The 23,251-nt window shown below is 45.7% G+C and overlaps 1 long non-coding RNA gene across 1 annotated transcript in view; it reads right to left on the bottom strand.

The window, feature by feature from the left end:
• LOC115942197 (uncharacterized) overlaps window positions 1-23,251 on the bottom strand; it is a 54,811-nt gene that overhangs the window by 8,857 nt on the left and 22,703 nt on the right. Inside the window, exon 2 of the long non-coding RNA XR_014147115.1 lies at window positions 17,571-17,637. This is a non-coding gene — a long non-coding RNA (uncharacterized LOC115942197). The remainder of the gene's footprint in view (window positions 1-17,570; window positions 17,638-23,251) is intronic.

Genomic DNA, 23,251 nt, shown 5'->3' with positions numbered 1-23,251 from the left:
CCACCCAGGCGCCCCACGATGATCATTCTTATGGGGAGTGTCAAGAGAGGAGTGTGAGAGGTGCAAGCCCTGATGCACAGGGAAACCCACGTGTCCGCCACACAGAGCCCTGGAGAGGAGATGGCCTGAGTCACGTGGGCGTGGGACAGCTCTCTGGTGGGCCAGCGTGTTATCTCGGTGTATGCACTGCACAGGCCCACCTGGAGCCCCCTTTGGAGGTCCCCATCATTTCCCAATGGAGCCATCACTACTCTGGCCTGGCCCTGGCCCAGACAGCTGGAAGCAAAACACTGCCACGTCCCCACTGTGGGACTAGCACATGCTCACGCAGAGACACCCACACCCAGCCCCAAGAGCTTCCTTCACAGGGGCTGACTCAGGAGCTCCCTTGGACACTGGGCTGCAGGCCCACTGGCTGGGCCATTTCTCTTGGGGCACCAAGACAGTGCTCCAGTGTGGAGCTGCCTCTCCACAGCAACAGCAGTAAGGGATTTTCCCAGCCCTAAACCAATGCACGGAACTCTAAAATAACAAAGCCAGAATCCAAGAGAGGAAATTCTAAGAACATGAACTAAGTCAGAGGAGCAGAGGTGGCTATTTATTTTCCATGGTCTGCCTGGTCCTCTGCTTCCCTGCCCCCACCCCAAAGGCTGGGGAAGAGGTCCGGATTCAGATGTCAGCACCACAAAGCTAAAGGAAACCCATCTTCCTGTGTTTGCCAAGGAACAATGCTGGAGAGGCCATTCCAAGGCCTGCACTTTTCCTCTGTACAGAAGAATTTAGGTCCCAGGGCAATCCTGGGAGGGGGGGGCCGATAAGGAATTTCTGCAAGTAAACATTCCTGTTCTATCACTCAGGGATGTTTGGGACATATAGGCTATGATCCCCTGCAGTGTCCCATGTGCACACAGATCTATCCTGACCCACCCAAGGTGAAGATCTGGCAGTGGATTTGGAGCCCTGGCCCCACCCTGCAGCCAAGCAACTGAGAGTCAGGTCTCATCCCCCTCCTCAGTCTCTATCTCCCAGCAGGGCTTTCTGTCCTCCCCTCCTTCAGCTCCTATCAGGCTTTATCACTCCTTCCCTGGACAACTGTCCAAGTCCAACCTTCCTGGCCCTGACCCTCCTTGCTTTGTTCATCCTATGCTCAGCCAAGGGTCACCTTCCCACACTGCACCTCCAGGGGAGGCCCTTCTCCACTCCCAACCCTCCACACCTACAGCACCAGGTTCCCCAGATATATTCTGGGGCCTTCATCATGGCCAGCCACACCTGTCTTATCTCCTGCATGCTCCCCTTCCTCAACCGGGGAAGGACAAGAAAACAGGAAGTTCCCTGACCAGACCTGCAGCGTCCACCCCTTGGCCAGGCACCTCCTCAGAAATGAAGGGCTGGAGGACTGCTGCCCATTTCAGAGGCAGAAATGGTTGCCTTGAAGGGAAGAGGAGTTAGTGAATTAAGCAAGGTGTTGAAAGACCAGCCAATGTTTATTGAGCACCTATTAGGTACTAGGCTTCGTGCCAGACGCTTTAGGGGTCTTATCTGTCAGTCTCCATGATACTCCAAGGCAGCACGCAGAGTCCCAATCCTCTTGGATGGCCTCTTGCAGAATAGGGCTCCATAAACCAACCAGTATCACGCAGACTGAGGTGGACACTGATCCTTTTGCTGCGACTCAGCTGGCCATCTGGCAGGCACTTTCAGGGAAAACAAGCCCAGACTCTGCTTGGGAGCCATTCTCTACCCCTGGCCTCCTCATGCAAGATTCCCCCTGTCCAGAACACCCTTCACCCTCTTTAGGGCCAACTCCTATTGGCCTTTCAGGTCCTTTTGCAGCTTCCCCTGGGAAGACCTCCTGAATCTCCACCCCAGTCTGGGTTATTCCTCTGTGTTCCCCTGCATGTTTCAGCAACTGTCTCCAGGATCAGAATGGCAGCTCCTCAAGGTCAGGAGATGCCTTATTCACCTCTGTGTCCCCAGAATTTAGCTCAGGGACAAACACAGAGCAGAGGCTCACTAAATATTTGTCGAATGAATGAAATGCTTACTCTTGGGTATTCAGTCACTCCCGGATTGGATCACCCTCCTCTCTCCAGGCCTTGCCATCCGCAACATGCCCTAAAGACATCCTAGAGTCTGAATTTTGTGCCCCTTAAGGCTGGTGGTAGAGAGGGTCGGTCCCGTCTCCTTCTCGGTGCCTCAGTAGACGGCTTGTGGTTTCCCTCCTTTTCTAAACCACACCTGGTCTCAAAACCCCTGCCCAGGGCCTGGAGCTGAGTCCCCGGGGGCCTGACAGCTCTCAAGGCCCTATCCACCCGGACATGCTGCTGGTTCGGTGCGGTGGCAGAGAGGGGGCCTCTCGCCAGGAGCCGCTGCCTGGCGTTCTCCGACGGGAGGGGACCGAACTTGTGCGTTCAGGGCGCGTAGCGAACACGCTGTTCACATTCCAGCGCCGGCCGGAATGCGGACAGGGGACGAGCCAAAGGCCGCATTCCTCGGGCCGCTACTGGAGCACAGCCAGGGCCTCCGCCCCACCCCGCCCGCCCCCGGTCCCGCCCCCAGGCCCCGCCCGCCGGCGCGCGTGGCCCCAGCCCGTGCGGGCGCCCCCTGGCGGTGGGGCAGCCGGAGGTGAGAAGGCGTCCCGACCCTCCAATCCCCGCCACCGGCTCCCGCCCACCGCATTTCCTCCCCGGCTCTCCAGCGGCACGCAGCCGGCCCTAATGGGTCTGAGAGTGCCCTCTTTCCTCTTCCCCGGGAAGCTTCCACTTTCCGGGCACTATATTAGGACTCCAGGGCGCCTTTTGTGGCTTCCATTTCGGCAACCTCGCTACTCCGCTATTGTTTTTGTTTTTTACTTGTTGCCAGTCAAATCAGGCGAAAACCAGTGGCTTCCCGGGGGCCCTAACAGCAAAATCCCAACTCCAAGGCTACTTCCTCTCCTGGCTTCCCATCCTATACCCAGGTTGCTGGCCTTGACCTTCTCCAGTGCTCTGGCACCTCTGCGGGAATTTCCCACCCTTGCGTGTCATGCCCTACCCACAGACACCTTGGGACCAGAGACCTCGATGAAGGAGCTGCAGACCTCATCCTGGGCCAGTCAGCCAGGGCCCAACAGTGACTTTTCCCGCAGCTCCGTGGGGGGCTTAGAGGAAGGAAGTGCAGCCCGTCCCTAGTCCCCGTGGCTTTAGGTGGACACTGAAAAAATGGGCCAAGCAGGTGTGTAGGTCTGCACATTGGCCCCCAATGGAGAAAAGCAGCATTGTCCCTTAGCGGGGGTCACTGCTACTGATGGCAGTTGAAGCCCAAGAAAATTGAACTCTCCCCCAGGGTGATGGTTTCCACCATGGTGTAGAAACCACTCACATCACGGCATTCATACAACTGCACCAGCATTAAACGCCACTGACGGGAGTAACTAAAGAAGTGCTTTTACCCAAGACCAGGGCTGGGCTGGATGTTGAAGTCACTTCCACCCTCCAGGATCTTGAAGGAGAGGAGTATGTACTGTTTTCTTACTTCTGCATGAGGGGGCAGGCAGCTAGCTCCCCAGATACCTGCTTACTGGGAATGTTGGACAGTGCTGGGAAGGTAAGGTTTGAAAATGGTTTTCACTCATTTTCTCAGTTTGTTGACATGTATCTTTCCAAGTGCAGCCTGACACTTTGCCTACAGAAATTTGCATGTTTATCATCCCACCACCAGTTAGGGACTCACCCTGTGGTTCAAGTGACACCTGGGAAGCCAGCAATGAAGCAAGGCATGCCTGGAACTTGCATTGCTCACCCTCATCAGGGAGGGTTGTGAATGTTGCCAGGAAAGGTGGGAAAGCAGAAGCCAAACTCTCATTTGGCTCACCTGCAGGAAAGGGTGGGGAGTCAGGAGAGCTGGACTGGTGGCCAGGCTTGGGAGTTAGCCAACCTTGCTCGGTTGGTTTCTCAGACTCTAAGAGGAGGAAAAGACAGAGGTCCTTTCCTACCTGGCAGCCTACTCAAGCTAGCTGCAAGAGAAGCCCCAGTGATGAGCATATTCATTTTACAGACAGTTACTGAACCCAGGCCCTACCCTCCTGGAGACACTGCCCACTGGGGGAGGCAGACACCCAACCTGGCCTATGAAGCACAATATGATAAGCAACAAGACAGAGGCAGGTCCAGGGTGCTGTGAGAGGACTGGGAAGGGGTGCCAGGCCAGGCTGGGGCAGAGTGTGGGCACAATGGGTCTTCCGGGAGGGGCTGTTCTCCGGTGAAGTCCTGAAAAAGCCGGGACTGGCCAGGGGATACGGGGCAGGGGGAAGCCTCTGCTGGAAGAGGAAGCTCTAACTATGGCCTCTACTCCAGAGTCCTCTTTAGTATTCTGAGACCAACATGCCATTGTGCTGACTTTTTGCTAAAAAATCTCCATGGATTGTGCTAGATTGTGGTTAGATTGGCTAGCCTTTAAGCCTTGAGTTCTGAGGTCACTTGGTAAAGATGAGTGGGATTATAATTTCCACTGGGCCCAAGCAGGGAGCTGGTCTCAGGGATGAATTTGCTTCAGAAATGTACCCCCTTGGGGCACCTGGGTGTCTCAGTCAGTTAAGCGTCTGCCTTCAGCTCAGGTCATGCTCCCAGTGTCCTGGGGTCGAGCCCCATGTCAGGTTCCCTGCTCTGTGGGAAGCCTGCTTCTCCTTCTGCCTGTAACTTCCCCTGCTTGTGCTCTCTCTCTCTCTGACAAATAAATGGATAAAATCTTTAAAAAAAAAAGAAAGAAAAGAAAAAGAAACGTACCCCTTGCCATGGAGCTGCTGTAGGCCAGGGCTCTCTTCACTGATGTGTGGACTGTCATCTCACCCCCCACAACGTATGTGTCCAGCACATGTACCCTCTGGTACACTTCAGTGAATGGTTGATCCCTAAGTCTCACTTCATTTTTGTGCTTAAAATCAATAGAAGGCTATAAGCCCTACCTATCCCATATTAAGAAAAATGAGTTGAAGTAATAAACTCTTTGAAAAACCATAGTTTCCCAAAGTATCGTTATATAGAGTAATAGTTCTTAAATGTGAGTGTGCTTCAGAATCACCAGTTAGTGGGGGTTGAGGGGGAAAGGTTTGTTTAAAATGTATTTCACTCACAGATTCTGAGTGGGGAGGTCTCAAGTAGGGCCCAAGAATCTGCATGTTTAAAACGTGTCCTAAGGAATCCTGATGCCACTGGTCTTTGGACCGCACTTGGACAAGAACTGATACAGGCGAACTAACCTCTGTTCTCAGTAAGTCCACTTATAATGGACTCTCCTTCTGTCAAGGTTTGGACAAATCCCATAAGTTTTTTTTTTAAATCTGTCCTTGAAAGGAAGCATGCAGGGAGTGGGGCTGAGAGGCACACCCTCTATCGTGCAGGATGGGGACCCTTGGGAAAACCAGGGTGGACCCTTGGGAGTCCCACAAAATAGACATAGTCCAGTGAGCACAGAGGAAGGCCACACAACAAAGGGCTACCACCTCCCCCTCTCCTCCTCTTCTTCCCCCTCCTGTTACAGGAATTGGACACATATGAAGCAGACCAAAAGCAAACAAAAACCACCCGATTTAAAATGCCTCCATTGGAATCGGAACCAGATCGCAAAGGCTCATAGTTCCAATGTCTGGCACCTGAGCAGTGACAGCAATAATCTTCATTGAACCCAGTGCTCAGGCCCTTATCTAAGAATTGTCAGGACAGGAAGGCTGACCTGTGGGTGGCCACACACACCAGCGATCGCCAAGCTCTTCCGATGTGTACCTCAGCCTCCAAACATGTTTTTGCTTGCACCCCGGTCTATCATGTAGTTGCCCTCCTCTCACTAGCTGCTATTGATATAAGGCAGTTCTTTTTGATATTGTAGCAAGGCTCATCATAAATGATAATAGCTATAACTTCAAAAGTTTTGACAGGCTTGAAATTAGGAGATTTGTGTCATGTCAGATCTGTTCAGACTATCATTGTTTTTATGTCACCATGCAGCTAAGAGCTCAGATGAGGAGAAGTGACAGCTCAGTCACTGATCTGTCTCTGGCTCACTCGTGCAGGTACTGTTAGTATTAACTTCAAACCTTGGTTTCTTCAGAGGAATCTGTAACATCTACTTGTCTGTGCCAAAGGGATTACTTTAGTTAAATTATGTAATATATGGGCGCCTGGGTGGCTCAGTTGGTTGAGCGACTGCCTTCGGCTCAGGTCATGATCCTGGAGTCCCTGGATCGAGTCCCGCATGGGGCTCCCTGCTCGGCAGGGAGTCTGCTTCTCCCTCTGACCCTCCCCCCTCTCATGCTCTCTCTCTCTCATTCTCTCTCTCAAATAAATGAATAAAATCTTTAAAAAAAAATTATGTAATATACTCTATAAGTCCAGTCCACCGGGAACACATAAACCATACTGGGTCCTGGACAGTGCCCCACTCTTTCTTCAGAGCACCACTCATTCTTTGTTAATACAGGACTACTGGGCATATGACCCAGTGAGGGAGCCAAGGTGGCACCAATCTGGATATGAAATATTAGTGAAACTGTATTCTTATTTTCAGATTAAAAATATAAGTGCATACATAAAAGTTCTAGTATTTTCCTCCTGCGCCTCCAACATCATCTTGCGTACCTAAGTTGGAGACAGCTGACCTAACTGGATCCTGCTCCCCCAGGGGTCCACCCTGGGAGCCAGCCTTCCTCTCTCAGGAGGAGGACCCAGCCATTAGCCAAGCCCCTGAAAACCAGGCAGGCAGACCCCTACCCCTGGAAGACATTCTGGCAGGCAGAACAATCTCATGTTCCAGTTTAGACTTCTACTTTGGCATCTGCAGTTGACAACCTCCTCGTGCTCCCTTTTGTTGGATTGGGATTTTGGCAGCCTAAAGATTGTGCTGAGGCCCGTGGTAAGGTGGGGCCGGCCCACAGAGTTTGGGGGACTCCCTTAGGCTCTCTGGTCCAAGCTTGGACTGCATTCTTGAGGTTTGTCGGGGGACGGGAGCCAGGCTCCGGGCACCAGCATGGGGAAACAGCAGCCCCTGGTGGCCAGGACGCGCCATGCCTCAGACCCTCAGCATCCCTCCTGCTTTAAGACTTGCCAGACCCTCAACTTGACGGTCAAGTGTCATGGTTATTTGCAGAGAGCTGGGTAGGAAAGACCCGGGTTTCTAGCTGGACTCATCTGTGTGGCCCCAGGCAGATTAACTTCTCTGAGTCTTAGTGTTCTCGGCGTTAAAATGGGATAAGCGGACCTATTTTTTAGAGCTGCCACTAGGGGGTAAATGAGATGATGAATGAAAACTAGTACACGGTGCTCAGTACCTGGGAAGGACTTGTGCTATGACGGCGGTCATGATGATTAGATACTGATGCCTCTAGACATCTAAAAGCACCTGGAAAATGTCTCTAGCACAGCCCTTGAGGGAGAGTGGGAGACCCTAAGCAGGAACACATGTGTTTCCGCGCTAATAGATACGGATGAGCAGTGAACGTAGGTCCAAAGTAGGTGCGGGCAGCGTGAGCCTACGTGTGTGAGCCTGCAGGTGTGTATGTAGGTGCACAGCACGGACACAGTAGAAAGGCAGCGAGCTGCGGGAGATGCGCAGTGCATATCCCAGAAGGGAGCAGTGGTGACAAAAGGGAAGCCAGTGTCACTTAGTCCTGTAATCACACTGCAGAATTAAACTCTGAGAGAGGATAAGAGTTTATTAACTCAAACAACAATTACCTATCGATCATCTACAACGTGCTGGGCAGAGTTGACGAAATTGAACAAACAACCCATCACAAGACACTTTCATATAGAGACAGACCAGTGCTGGTTCTTACCCAGTGGGGATGGTGGGGGGCCAGTCTAGACTGGTGGTCTGCGGACTAAGCATTGTATTCCCTGCAGTCACCAGAACAGAATAATTAGAAGTGCACAAAGCCAGGCCCTGGCAGAGTAAGGATTTTTCTACTCAGGTGGCCTGACAGAGGTATGGCATCATTCAGCTCTTTAGAATGTGCTTGGGCCTGCATGCATAGTCCCAGAATAAGCCAGAAAAATGCATGAGGGGCACTCTCTCAACCCCTGCTTCATCACTGGGACTCCCTCCAACTGAAATCCAGTTCTATGAAAAGCTAGTAACCTCGGAGTGTTCTCCAGCTTTCTCTTCGCCACCTTCAGAAGGGGATGTGGGCCTCGCCTAGGTTTGCTAATGGAGAAAGAGAGAGGAGCTGGTGGCCCAGCGAGGTACACAGGATCTGCCAACACCTGGTAGGGCCCCTATGGGACTCTCAGTCCTTCCATTGTCTGGAAGAATTTACACATTTGTCCAGATGAACTGAAAGATCAAAAGGCATGGACCATTTGTTCCTGTGCTCCGCATCCTGCCCTTAAATTACCTCTGATTTATGGATATTCATCTTAACACCCTTGAGAGGCACACTGAGCTTACAGTACTTCCTGCTTAAAGTAATTCTTAAACACCTACTATGTCCTGGGCAGGGTTAACAAGATTAGGGGTAGAGAAGGATGGGTGCTGAGGTCAGGGAAGTCTCTTGTCCAGGCTGAAGCCTCCCTTTCTCTTGACTTGGGCTTTCCTCATTTGCCCTGCCAGTGACATTGAGGGTCTGCCTTTGGCCCACTTTTGCCTTCACCAAGCAGGAACCATCAAGTATTCTCTCTGCCCCCCAGCATCACCATTTAAGATAAATGCAAAATTGTTGGTGTTTCAATGTCTCTGCTTTCTTGCTAGTTCGAAAAGTAACACTGCTTCAAAATTATACCTCTCCTGCAAAGATTCAAGACAGATGTTCAGCCTGGAGATGGGCTAGGGTGGGAGACAGCCTGGGAACCACGCACCATTGAAAACGCTTCTGTGGAGACGTTCTGAGGTTAGACAACAGAGTCCTAATGCTCCAAATCCAGGATTGCTGTGGATCTGTTTTTCTGTTCCCAGGCCCCCAGCCTTTTCCTGCCTCTCTTCTCTCCCTGACACACTGGTCCTGTCTTTCTTGGCTCTGTCCTCAAACTTCAAGAAGGAGAGAAACAAAGGAAGGAGCCAATCCACGGAAAAGGGCTCGTCCAAATTCAAGTCTTTTACAATTCCTTTCGGAGGGTTTAGAAGGCTTTAGTTAAAGGTACATATAAAACTAAGCCAAATCTTTTTTAAAGGTAATTATTAAATTCAGGGAAAAGAGACAAAGAAAACATAACCATAATGAACTTCTTGGCTCAGCCATAAACTATACTCATATATTTATCCCCCCAAAAGTAACTAATAATTTAACAAAAAAATTGGTCATAGCAATCACAGCAGGATGGAGAGAAATGCGGTGGGGGCAAGGAGATGTTATTAGTGCTAATCATTCACCTTCTATAATACAAAGTCAAAAGATAATATCCAGAGTTGAGAAATACAGAAGTACATACCAGAAAAAAATAGCTAAAAGGTTAATAGCTAAAAGGGTATCAGGAGCAAGAAATTGCTGGACAGTACTACCAATAAACCATAAAGCCGCATTTTATTTATAAAATAACCTTCATGCACTACTTCAATTTTTGAAAAGTAATAATGGAAAATTTTTAAACACAAGCTGAATGTGGAAAGTAACATTGAAAAACATTTCCTTTAAAACAGAGTAAAAACCAACAGATGGAACATACGAGATAAAAATAAAATGACACAAGAACAAATCTAGATGTCTGGATGCAGGAGAAAGACAGAGAAGACAACAGGAGGAGACAGTTGAGGACATTCTCCTGATGCAAAGGAAAACACAAATCATCCAAGCAAGCGTCCACAGAGGCCAGGAACATGAATAGGGAATTAAGGAAAAGAAATTCAGACGGCCGATAAACACAGGAAACAATACTAAGTCAGACATTCAGCTAAAGAGATACATAGGAAAACACCAAATGTTTTCGCTAATCCCAACTGGCGATACTTAGAAAGCTGGATAATACCTAGTATTAGTAAGTGAATGAGACACTTGGATATTATTGAGAATGCAAACATTTTGTGGGAAAAACTGGCAAAATATGATCAAAATTTAAAATGTCCTTACTCGGGGCACCTGGGTGGCTCAGTAGGTTAAGCGTCTGTTGATTTTGGCTAGGTCATGATCTCAGGTTCATTGGCTCTGACTCCGCGCTCAGCGGGGAGTCTGCTTGTCCCTCACCCTCTGCTCCTCCTCTCTCTCTCAAATAAATAAATAAATGAAACCTTTGAAAATAAATAAATAAAATGTCCTTGCTCACCATTCCAGCAATGTCACTACTAGGAATTTCTTCCATGCATATACTCATTAAAACATGTCAAGATACCAGTAACAGTTCAACGGTGTTTACTGCAGTATTGTTTATGGCGATGTAAAACTTGAAATGTCCATCAGCAAGGTACGGGTTAGATCCATGATGCTACAGCTACAAGTGGAATGAGGGAAAGCTGACTTTGTTAAGTGAAGCAGAACTGTTTTCACTCTTTGCATGATATTGTATTATTTTATGCTTTAAAAATTGTTAACTGGAGTTATCTGGGTGGTGGTATTATTGCCATCTTTGTTTTCCTCATAATACATTTTGACATTAAACCAAATACATGTTTTATTTTAGTTTTGTGTTTTTAAGGGACCCACAGAGGGCCAATGAGGGTACTAAAGAAATATCACATTTAAATGCACTTGGATAGGGGCGCCTGGGTGGCTCAGTGTTAGGCGTCTGCCTTCTGCTCAGGTCGTGGTCCCGGTCCTGGGATCGAGCCCTGCATCGGGCTCCCTGCTCGGCGGGAAGCCTGCTTCTCCCTCTCCCACTCCCCCTGCTTGTGTTCCCTCTCTCGCTGTGTCTCTCTCTGTCAAAGAAATAAAATCTTTTTTAAAAATAAATAAATAAATAAATGCACTTGGATAAAATTTCAGAACTAAAAGCATAAAAAGAAAAATCATAAAAACTTCCAGAAAGAAAAACCAGCTTATATATGAAGAAATGAGATTCAGCCTGACATCAGATCTTGCAGGAAAATTAATTTGAATCTGGAATTCTATAGCCAGCAAAATTACTACCCAAAGTGAAGATACAATAAAGACATTTTCAGAAATCCAGAGAGTCAGAAAATTTACCATTCATGCACAGACAGTCTTTGAAAAAATCACTCAGGAAGATGTCCCACTAAAACAAAGTAATCTAAAAAGAAATATGTGAGATTTGTTTTAAAAAGTGGAAGCTGCATATAAGAAGTAATATAAACATAGAAAGAAAATGAACCCATTTTCAAACCTAGTTTGAACTTTGATGCCTGGAACATTCTCCTTTGACCTACAAACGTTTAGTAATCTAAGACTGTTTTGTTCTTAAGAGCTCCAGTCACACTGCTTGATTCTGCAGCAAACAATATTTACACAATTAAAACATTGTAATTATATGTTAAATAATGTGATTTATATGGGGGTTTAATATCTTAGACTCAATCTGTAGACAAAACATGCAATGAAATGAACAGAACAGAATGTAAATATTACAAACCTAGTAGAGGTTTGTACAAAGTAGAGGGGGAAATCATGCTGAAAGCCAGGAAACTAAATTCTCTAAATTCCTTTAGCTGCAATTAGTATAGCACAAGCCAGGCCTGGCTGATTAGAGTTTAGGGTTCCATTAAACGTAAAACTGGGGTAAGAGCCCAGGCCAGATGTAAAGGAAGTGGCTGCAGTGATATATTGGAACTGTCTTTAACTGCTCCCTAGAGCTGATTGTCTTCCTCCCTTTCCAGCTCCTCATTGGCGTGTTGTTAGCCTGAAATTAGCCATAGTGGGAATATTTACACCACAGATATGGTCACACTCTATACATGAGGGCTTTTTGTCCTCCCAGAGAGCCCATTGTTAAATACTTACCAGCATACCAATTGGAAAGCCTGAGTCTCTGGCCTGAAGGATTGTAAGAGGAAAAAGAGGAGCAAGGTGGTGAAACCCTCAGGGTTAGATGGACCCTGGTGGTGGGGCGGGGGGAAGCAGTGGCATTCTTAGACAGTGAAATCTTCCAAGGCCAAAAGTAACTACTATCTTGGACCTATTCAACTCTGCTAGTACAGCCCCAAAGTAGCTGCGGACAATATCTACAAGAATAAGTGTGGCTGTGTCCTAATAAAACTTTTTTTGAGAGAGAGAGAGCGCACATGCAAGAGCATGTGCAAGTGGAGGGAAGGGAGGGGCAGAGGGGGAGGGAGAGACAGAATCTTAAGCAGGCTCCCTGCCCAGTGTGGAGCCCAACGCGGAGCTCCATCTCACAACCCTGAGACCATGACCTGGGCCGAAATCAAGAGACAGATGCTTAACTGAGTCACCCAGGCACCCCTAAAATTTCTATTTATTAGACAGGTGGCTAGCCCATGAGCCATATAGTTTGACAACCTGTCATCCAAGGCAAACACCACAGGAGGGCACTTCAGACGTGGCACAGAAAAATGGCTCAGCAGCCATAGAGGGAGTTAGCTGGATAGCTGGATATTAGAGCCAGAGGCCCCATCTCTGGCTCCTCATGGCTTCCAAGTGGCTTGCAAGGAATCCAGAAGTGCCGGTATCCCAGGTGAAGGGACACAAAGGTGCTATATCAGATAGGATTAGGTTTGGCTTTATAGTAGCTTAAAAATGCACAATTTAATCATGGCTTAGAACACACACACAGGGGGCACCTGGGTGGCTCGGTCAGTTAAGCGTCTGCCTTTGGCTCAGGTCATGATCCTAGGGTCATGGGATCGAGCCCCAAGTCGGGCTCCCTGCTCAGTGGGGAGCCTGCTTTTCCCTCTCCCTGTCCCCTACTTGTGCTCTCTCTCGCTCTCTCTCAAATAAATAAATAACATCTTAAAAAAAAAAAAAAAGAACACACACACTCAGTTATCCTGCCATGTAAAAGCCTGGAGGCTGGCTATCCAGGGCTGGTAAAGTATGAGAGACCCAGATCCGTCCCATCTTTTCTCTCTGCTATTCCTAGATGTGGCCCTCATCCACATGGTCCAAGGTGGCTACTGAAGCTGAACCATTCTATCCACCACACCCAGCAGGCAGGAACCAGAAGTGGGCAGCCCTCCCCACGCCCAGCTTTGTGGACATGTGACCGTGCGATTGCCTAAAGCCCCTCACTCAGAAGAGTCCACACTTATTTTAAAGATGGACTATCACCATCTTGAAATTCTGAATAACATTATCTTTGAACCTGTATTTTGTAAGCGAAATTCAATGGGACAACGGAGTGTGTACATGAGCAGAGGAGATAAATGCGATATGCGTGTCATCAGCCCTTGCAGACCTTGTTCTAATACAACATAGGTCATGCCTGCTACACATCTTTCATAAAATGCTTGTAGTGTGCTCAGATCCACACAATCTTCTGATTGGGCCTCCATGCAAGCATTAATTTAATTCTTTGTTCTTCCTGTTTTGAATATTTAATTGATTTTATGTAGGATGTACAATATGCGTGCCTCCTCTTCCTTGACACCCATTTGCATATGCATATAGTGTTTGCAATGTACTGGGAGCACAGATTTCCAGTGCACCCACAATGTGTGGGATTTCAGCAAGATTCCAAGCAAGGACAAGGTAAGCATGTTATGTCCATGTCTGAGTAAGCAGGAGCTGACAGCTCCAAGAGGACAGGCTTTCCATTCAAACCAGAACTTGTTTGAAATGCAGAAAGAAGGCAGTGGCATTCTAAGAAACACAGAGGACCAAGGACCTATTGTATCCTTATTTACTTGTGTTACGTACCCGTATTAGTCGATCACTCACTTTGAAAATGATGACAGATAAAAGATAGGGGAACCCATAGTTCATTTTACATTCAGCCCCTCTTTACTAGTCAGTAAGGTGAAGGTAGAGAATGTTGGTACAATGCGAGCACATCAAGAGGTAAAATTGAAGTGCTAGTTCTATACAATGTTTCCACTCTTAGGTATGAGTAAAATACAAATGCATGCCCAATCTATAAAATATAAATTGTATAATTCCTGTGATTTTGCGTAAGAGTTAAATGCTTTTAGATTTTGTGTTTAAAACTGGCATTGCACAATATAAAGATGAATGGTAGAGGTCATACTAATAGTATGAAATTTTAATTTTGCTTTACTTAAAATGTCATTAAATAGCAAATAAAAAAACACTATGACAAGTAAAGAGAGAGGCCTCCAGAGAAAAAGGAACACTTTAATATTTTAGTACCTGTAGTAGTACTTTTTTCCTGCCTTTTGAACAAGGGGATCCTGTGTTTTTATTTTACCCCGAATCCTGCAAATTATGTAGCTGGCCCTGGCAGCACATTGCCCCAGGAAGCCATATGGGACCAGTCTCACCTCTCATGTTAACTGAGAGGAGCCGACACCCCTCTCATCACAGCAGAGGTCCAGAGGATCCAAGGATCCTGAGGGTCCCCACTTCAGTGGATATGGCAAGGGTCCTTACTTACCCAGATAGCCAGACGACATCTTGAGGAGAGGAAAGGAAAGGGACAGAGCTCAGGGTTTTCCAAGAGTCTACGGAAATCAGCCACATGAGGGAGTTCAACTCCAAGTAGATTGAACGCTCCAGTTGAAAAGAGACGGTCTATTGTTACAAGGCAAGCCCAGGCTTCCCCACTACGCAATAGGGCGGGTCTGCTAGGGAAGATCCCATTTTCTCCGCAGATCTGATGAGGTGTATACACTTACAAGCCTGCTACCCTCTGGATCCAAGCCACTTTCTGTCTGAAATACCCTCCTTCCTGCTTCCCCTTCCCTTCTTCCATCCCCTAGTCCTGGGACCCTTGGTTACAGGCTAACTTCTCACCTTGCTGCACTCAGCTCAGGTGTCTCCTCACTCTCTTCCAGCGCTCGCTGCAACCTGCACCTGCCTAGTTTCAGAGAAGCAGTTTGAGGGACAGCGGGCATGGCACTCGCCATAGGGCCCACGGGCCCAGAGTGGAGGCTTCCTGCGGCTCACTTACTGTCTTTGAGCCTGTTTCTCCCTATGGAAAATGGGGGTGGGAGGGGATAACACTAGACCCACTGACCTTCCAGGATTTTTAAAAATTTAGTTTTTGAAAAGGTACTACACGTACACCTAGTACACAAGGCAAATAAGTGTATACAACGAAAAGTCACTCTCCTTCCCCATTCTCTCCTCCAGACTCCCAGTTGGCTTCTCCAAAGACAGTCCCTGTCACTAGTTGCGTTAGCTTCCCTCCATGTGCGAACATATTGTACGTCATCACCTATGCAGCATTCTGAGGGAGAATGCATAATCAGACTATAAGGAAGCATCAGATAAACCCAAAATATTGTTTTTTAAAAAGTGGTGGTTATAAAGCATCAATGTCACAAAACACAAAGAAAAGCACAGATTTCCAGTGCACCCACAATGTGTGGGATTTCAGCAAGATTCCAAGCAAGGACAAGGTAAGCATGTTATGTCCATGTCTGAGTAAGCAGGAGCTGACAGCTCCAAGAGGACAGGCTTTCCATTCAAACCAGAACTTGTTTGAAATGCAGAAAGAAGACAGTGGCATTCTAAGAAACACAGAGGACCTTAATTCTGTGTTCCAGAATTAAGAAGGCTGGTAGATTAGATAAAAGCATTGTATTCATGTCAAAGTTATCAAAGTTGGTATAAGTGTACTGTGGCTATGTCAGAGAATCCCTTATTAGAAAATACATACTGCTGTATTTAGGGGTAAGGGGCCATTATGGATATAATTTACTCCCATATGATTCAGGAAAAAAAACGTGTGTGTGTGTGTGTGTGTATGTACGGGTGGGTGTGTTTGTATATGAGAGGCAGACAGAGGGCATAAATCATAAAGCAAATGGGGTAAAATGTTAACAATAGGTGAATCTGGTAAAGTATTGATGAATATTCTTGTATTATTTTTATTTTTGCAATGTATGTCTAAGTTTGAGATTATTTTCCCTAAAAAGCTGACGTTCATATTCGCAGGTTCCCTATTTGCAAATTCACCTACTCGCTAAACTTTAACCTCGACAGCAATATTCAAGCATGTCCACAGTCATCTGCAGACTTTTACAGAGATGTGAAAGATTTAAGTTGCCCAACCCACATGTTCCCTGCTGAGGTCAAACGAGGCGGCGTTCTGCCTTCTGGTTTCGGCTCTCATACTATAAATAACTGTCCTTTTTGCAGTCTATTCAGTGTCATGTTTTTCACATCTTTGTGCTTTCTGTTGATGATTTTGCTGTTTAAAATGGCCGGCAATCACAGCGCTAAAGTGTCGTCTAGTGCTCCTACGAGCAGGAAGGCTATGATGTGTCTTCTGGAGAAAATACATGTGTTGGACGAGCCTCTTTCAGGCATGAGCCCTAGTGCTGTTGGCTGTGAGTTCAATGCTTATAAGTCAACAATATATATTAAATAAGATGTTTTTAAACAAAAACACACATAAAATCAGGTTATATGTGTATTGGTCAGTTGATGAAAATGTGACCAAGGTTGGCAGGAACCTAACCTTGTATTTCCTCTGGGAGCAACAGTTTAGTATCTGCTAATTCAGTGTTTGTGGCAACTTCATAGAACATAACTACCGTGAATAACAAGAATCAACTGTTCACATACGTGTATTTCCTGCACAAATGACAGATACAATGCACTGTTCTGTACGTCATATTTTTAAACACTAGTTTTAGAGATCATGCTATTATATTCATTCTCTTGAACAGATGTCTGGTATTCCCCACATGGATGTATCCTAACTGATCTAACCAGTTCTCTAATGACAGAGTTTTGGCTTTTGCCTTTTCAAAATGCAAAGCTAATCATGTCACAGTCCTGAGTGAAGTGCTTCCATGGCATCTCCTGGCTCTTGGGATAAAAACTGAAGTCCTTAATCATGACCTGCTGGACACCCTCACACAGCATCCTTCATCTGCTTGTCTCTTCTCCAGCCTTCTTCCGCCCCCTGGTATTATCCACATTCCCTCTGCCACAGAGCATTTGCACTAGCTTTCCTCACAAAACAGTTTCCCCATCTCTCACCCCTGACCTGATCAACTACCCTCTTCCCTCAAACCTCAGCTTCACAGATCGGTTTTTGTTTACTAATGAATCCTTGGGCCTCGCACAGAACTGGCATATAGAAGATGCTCAGTATACTTTTGCTGAACAATGGAAGGAATGAAGCAGAAGGCAGGCAGGGAGGGAAGCCAGCTGGTAAGGATTATGTTTACGTGGGTCTCTTATTGACCAAACACTTGGTCTGAAACTTCATGGAACAGAAACCGTACAGCTGCCGTATCTTCTCCTCTCAAGCTCTCAGTTCATTAGCACTGAAGTGATTTTTGTTGGATTCAACAAGTAATGATGATGGAAAATTGGTGAGTTTTTCTGAAAAATTGCTGAACTTTTCTGTGCTAGTTCCTCACCATGAAAAGAAGGTGATAATGTCTGGCTCTGGCTTGTTGTGAGTAACACACCTAGAACTTAGCACACATTGTAGGGGCCTTCCCCTCCCCCAACTCCAACAATCCAGAAGAGGTTGGCCTGTTCTCTAAGAACATTCTCAGCATATTGGCTCAGAACAAAAAATGTGAGTACAGAACAAAAATACTGAATACAAAGATCCACTTACTGTCACCATTGCCCCATAGGCCATCTTCTACTCTTCTTCGAGCCAAGAGGTGTCCACTAGAGCCAAGCTAAGGAGAAGAAACCAAAAAGGAAGTGTCATGTCAATGTGTTTTCCCATCTCCCCAGGGGCTGATCACTGTGTCCCTGAGCAGGAAGGGAAGGAGCTCTTTTAGGATTGTCACTGGCCTTTGGCTCCTTTCTACCTTTGAGTGACTAATTCTATTTTCACGGATTCTCTAAAACTATATGAAACTTGTGGTTAAACCCACATCCTTCCCCTATGCCAAATGGCCCCCACCCACATCCTCCCAAGTTTTGGTTGCAAAATGAATCAAACTAGTTCACAGAAAAGGCCTGAGAAAGAGAGAGAGAGAATACACGGGGGACCCTCTGTACTAGAATCCAACCAACAGCTTCTCACCATCACCACCCCTCACCTCGGTCTGAACCACCTTCATTTCTTGCCTGGTTTATTGCAACACCCTAGCTGATCCAGCTTTCACCTCTAGCCCTAATCTGTCTCCATGTATAGGATTGCCAGATAAAATACAGGACACTCTGTTAAATTTGCATTTCAGACAAACAACAAATCATTTTTTAGTGTAAAGATGTCACAGATACTATATGGGATACATTTCTACTTAGAAATTATTCATTTATCTGAAATGCAAATTTAACTGGACATGATTAAATTTTATTTGCTAAATCTGGCAATCCTATCCATGTAGCAACCACAGTCATCCTTTTAAAATGTAAATTAGCTCAATTCTAGAAGAGAGCCAGACAGTAACTTCTCTGACATCGGCCATAGCAACATTTTTCTAGATAGGTCTTCTCAGGCCAGGGAAATAAAAGTAAAAAATAAACTATTGGAACTATATCAAAATAAAAAGCTTCTGCACTGCAAAGGAAACAATCAACAAAACTAAAAGGCAACCTACTGAATAGGAGGAGATAACTGCAAATGACATATCTGATAAAGGGCTAGCATCCAAAATATATAAAGAACTGATAAAACCCAACACCCAAAAAACAAATAAGCCAATTAAAAATGGGCAGAAGACATGAACAGATATTTCTCCAAAGAAGAAATACAGATGCCCAACAGACACATGGGAAGATGCTCAATATCACTCATCATCAGGGAAATGCAAGTCAAAACCAATGAGATGTCACCTCACACCTGTCAGCATGGCTAAAATCAACAACTCAAGAAACAACAGGTGTTGGCAAGGATGTGGAGAAAAAGGAACACTTATGCACTGTTGGTAGGAATGCAAACTGGTGCAGCCACTGTGGAAAACAGTATGGAGGTTCCTCAAAAAATTAAAAATAGAACTACCCTACGATCAGGAATTGCACTACTGGGTATTTACCCAAAAAATACAAAAATACTAATTCAAAAGGATACATGCACCCTTATGTTTATAGCAGCATTATCTACAACAGCCAAGATATGGAAGCAGCCCAAGTGTCCATCAACAAATGAATGGATAAAAAAGTGGTGGTATGTGTGTGCATATTATCAATATCTATATCTATAATGGAATATTATTCAACCATAAAAAATGAAATCTTGCCATTTGCAACAGTAAGGATGGATCTAGAAAGTATAATGCTAAGCAAAATAAGTCAGAGAAAAACAAATGCCATGTGATTTCACTCATATGTGGAATTTAAGAAACAAAACAAATGAGCAAAGGGGAAAGAGAGAGAGAGAGACAAAGCAAGAAACAGACTCCTAATGATAGAAAACAATCTGATGGTTATCAGAAGGGAGGTGGGTGGGGGGAAAGGTGAAATAGGTGATGAGGATTAAGGAGTGCACTTGTTGTGATGAGCATCAGGTGTTGCATGGAAGTGTTGAATTACTATATTGTACACCGGAAACTAATACTGTACTGTATGTTAACTAACTGGAATTAAAATGAAATAAAATGAATAAAATAAATAAAATGTAAATTAGCTCATAACATCCATCTGCTCAAAATCCACCAATAGCTTCCCATCTCTGAGCTTCCCATCTCTGAGCAAAGTCCTTACCTTGATCTTCCTTCCCCGGTTCTTCTTGAACCTCATTCCTTACCGCTCTCTTCCTCTGCCACTCAACCCAGCCACACTGGCTTCCTTGTTGTGCCTCACACTTCCCTCAGATAGCCACATTGCTAGCTGCTTCACTTTCTTTAGGTTTTTGTTCAGATGGGATTACCTTCTCAGTGAAGCCTTCTCTGATCACCCTTTAAAAACTGGAGCCATCCTATCCTCTGTCACCTCCCCCTGCCTTTTCTCCATCACGTGTCATCTTTAACATACCACATTTACACATATTTGTTGGTTTGTTCTCTAGTTCCCTGACAAAACATATGGTCCACGAGGGCAGGCACTGTGTTTTGTTCAAGCTGGATATCCAGCCCCAGAACCCTGCTTGGCACATCAATAAATATTTGTTGAACCAATGATGAAACCAAGGGCAAGAAGCACAGCCAAGAAAGCCCAGAAACAAGGGGGGTTTGTTTTGTTTTTCTTTCTCTGCAGGCCTGCTCTAATCTTTCCCCACTTACTCATCTTGCTCAATGCCCCCTTTGGCTGCCTTCCCACATCTCACCAGGACTTTTCAGGGGCATCATCAAAAGACTGGAATGATCTGATCAGCTCAGCTCACCCTCCCTTCCTCTCTCTCTTTCCCTCTATCCTTGCTTCCCTTCTCCCCTCCCTCCCTCCTTCCCTATCTCTCCGTGCCACTTGTGTTTTTAATATTTTTAATGAATGACTAATATTTCTAAAAACAGACTTTATGTTCTTAGTATGCCAAACAGGAGTGGTATTTCTCTGACACTGACACTTTTTAAAGAGCTTTTCCCTCCATGTGGATTTCACAAGAAGTAGGCAGAGATTATGACATTTTTATAAAGGAGAAACCAGAGGTTCAGAAATGTGAAGAGAATTGCCTAAGGTCATAGAGCTCATAGGAGGCATAACTGGGACTTCAGCAGCTCTGTTTGCCTCTGCCTGGTGCAGAGCTCATCATCACATCACACTTCCTTTGACAGGGCCTTGGGAAGAAGAAGAATACAACCAGTTCCACATGGATCTCTGCAGCCACACCGCATACATAGGAAACTATTACTGCTGCCTCTCCGTTCATAAACAGGTTAAGATACAAACATTAGGTAAAAGTTAGCTCTGCTCAGGAAACAGAAAGCAGGCTATCATGTGGGAGGCAGGGAACAAAGTGTAGTGGATTTTCAAAGCAGAAAGATAAGGGAAGCTTCCAAAAGTCATACTCTTTCCGGGTCTACCAGTCAGCTAAGTTGTAGAGCTGAACAGGCTGGTTACAAGGAAGGTGGCCCTGGATTTGAATCCTGGATCTGCCACTAACTTGCTACATAACCTTAAGCAAGTGATAACTTTGCTGAATTTACTTACTGAATTACTTATCCAATTTCCACACTGGTAAAATGATCATTGTAGCAGCAACTTTATCAACTTTTTTTTAGATTTATTTATTTATATTTAGAGCAAGAGAGAGAGAGAGAGAGCACAAGTGGGAGGGTCAGAGAGAGAAGGAGAGAGAATCTCAAGCAGACTCCATGCTGAGCATGGAGCCCAACACAGGGCTCATTCTCACAACCATGACCTGAGCTAATACCAAGGGTCAGACGCACAACTGACTGTGCCACCCAGGTGTCCTACTTTATAGACTTCTGTGTGTACATAATGTATATAAGCTTTTATGGTGCTCACACATAGCTGTTATCACATAAAAGTTGTCTGTATAGGGCTGCTGGGTGATTCAGAGGAAGTCAATGGGGCCCTGGGGCTCAGAGATGAGAGCACAAGAAATGGGAGCAGGGGCTTCTCAATTTCTTTTCCTTTATTCCTCTCTTCCTCCTTCCCTCACGTTACTTTATTTTTAGTTATAAAGACAGTAGAGCAACAATTTTTAAAGAAGTTTAGGAGTAGAGAAGAAAAATGCAAAGGAAACGCTCATAACCTCAGTATGGTAACTGAAACATCTTACTTTGTCCATACTTAAGAGTCAGTTTGCATTCTCTAAATATTGTGTTTTGAAACATCTTCTGTGTTGCCTCTTAGGATAGGTTGTGCTTCAGTATCAAACAACACCCAAATCTCAGAAACTTAACATGATAAGAGTTTATTCCTTATTTACCCAATTCCCCCTATGGACCTGAGTGACTCTCGTGCAGTTATCCACCATGTGGTGACTTAAAGATGAAGACACCTTGAACCTTATGGCACCTCCATCTGAACACACAGTCTTCTCCCTGACTGTGATGGAGAATCAGGCGTGGGCTCTTAAACGCTTGAGCCCAGAAGAATATTTATCACTTCCTAGTCACGAGGCCATATCTTACAACAAGGCAGAGTGTGGGGAGGCCTGGGAAATGTAGTCTTCCATGTGTCCAGGAAGAAGAAAATTGAGAGTACTGTTGAGCCATCTTTTATGCAACTGCTTTTTTTTAAGACTCCATTTATTTATTTGACAGAGAAAGAGACACAGCGAGAGAGGGAACGCAAGCATAAGGAGAGGGAGAGGGAGAAGCAGGCTTCCCGCGGAGCAGGGAGCCCGATGCGGGGCTCGATCCCAGGACCCTGGGATCATGACCTGAGCCGAAGGCAGACGCTTAACGACTGAGCCACCCAGGCGCCCCTCTTTTATGCTGTATGTTTGCATAACTTTTCATTGATTGCACATTCCATAATTTACGGTTAGCTATTTAGATTGTTTCCAGTACTTCAATATTATAAATATAAGCAGAACTCCCCAGTTTCACTATGCTCATAGTTGTAGCCACACTGGCACCGAAACTACCATATTGTCAGATCTGGGCCCACGCCACCTCTTCATTCACTGCCTCAGCTCTTATCCTCACCAAATCAGATCAGCCTCAGCTCCTTCTCAGAGTCTGCAGGTGGGTGATGGATATTTAAATTCTTCTACTCATTCAGGTATATACACCGAGTGTTTGCTGTATGTGAGGCACTATGCTTGACATACATATGGGGACATACTACCTCCTCTGCCCGGAGCTGTGTGGAATACTGCTAAGAACTGTTTCCTGACAGTCTGCTGGTCTATGGCAGAGGGGAGAGGGTAGGAGAATACTCCTGTCCTTGCTCCACATGGCACTCAACCATTTAGGCCCTGAAGCTGCACTGTTTGGACGTGGGGTCTCACATAGTCCTTTGTTAATTCTTCTCCTTCCACTTCTCTCAGTCTTATGGTAGTAGAGATTCAAATCCTCATATTCCCCATGGTCTTCATCTTTATCCTCCCTAGAGAACACTCACTCATTCTTCAACCAAAATGCCAAAGCTGCCATGTACATCAACTGATGCAAACACATGCTTATGGAGAGGAGCATCCCCTAATGCCACCCACCAGGAGCATTGTAGACTCAGGGCCACCAGGTCATCCAGAACCCTCTCAGATGTCAGTAATACTCAGTGGACATCACCAAGAAAAGTTTCTTTCTTCTTTTAGATTATTTCCCTAAGATAAATTCCCAAATGTGGGATAATTGGGTCAAAGTATTAAAATATTTTTTATGGCCCTTAATTCAAGTTGACAAATTGTTTTTCAAGATTTACATGGTGGATAAGCACTATCTACAATAATATCAGTTCCTTGCACTGTCACCAGGATTAGGAATAATCATT

Source organism: Leptonychotes weddellii, chromosome 1 (assembly GCF_054177405.1).
Source record: "Leptonychotes weddellii isolate Sample4059 chromosome 1, ASM5417740v2, whole genome shotgun sequence".
In the NCBI taxonomy this organism is placed as follows: Eukaryota; Metazoa; Chordata; class Mammalia; order Carnivora; family Phocidae; genus Leptonychotes; species Leptonychotes weddellii.
The sequence above is the reverse complement of the archived record's forward strand: the minus strand, read 5'-3'. Positions and strand labels throughout refer to the sequence as shown.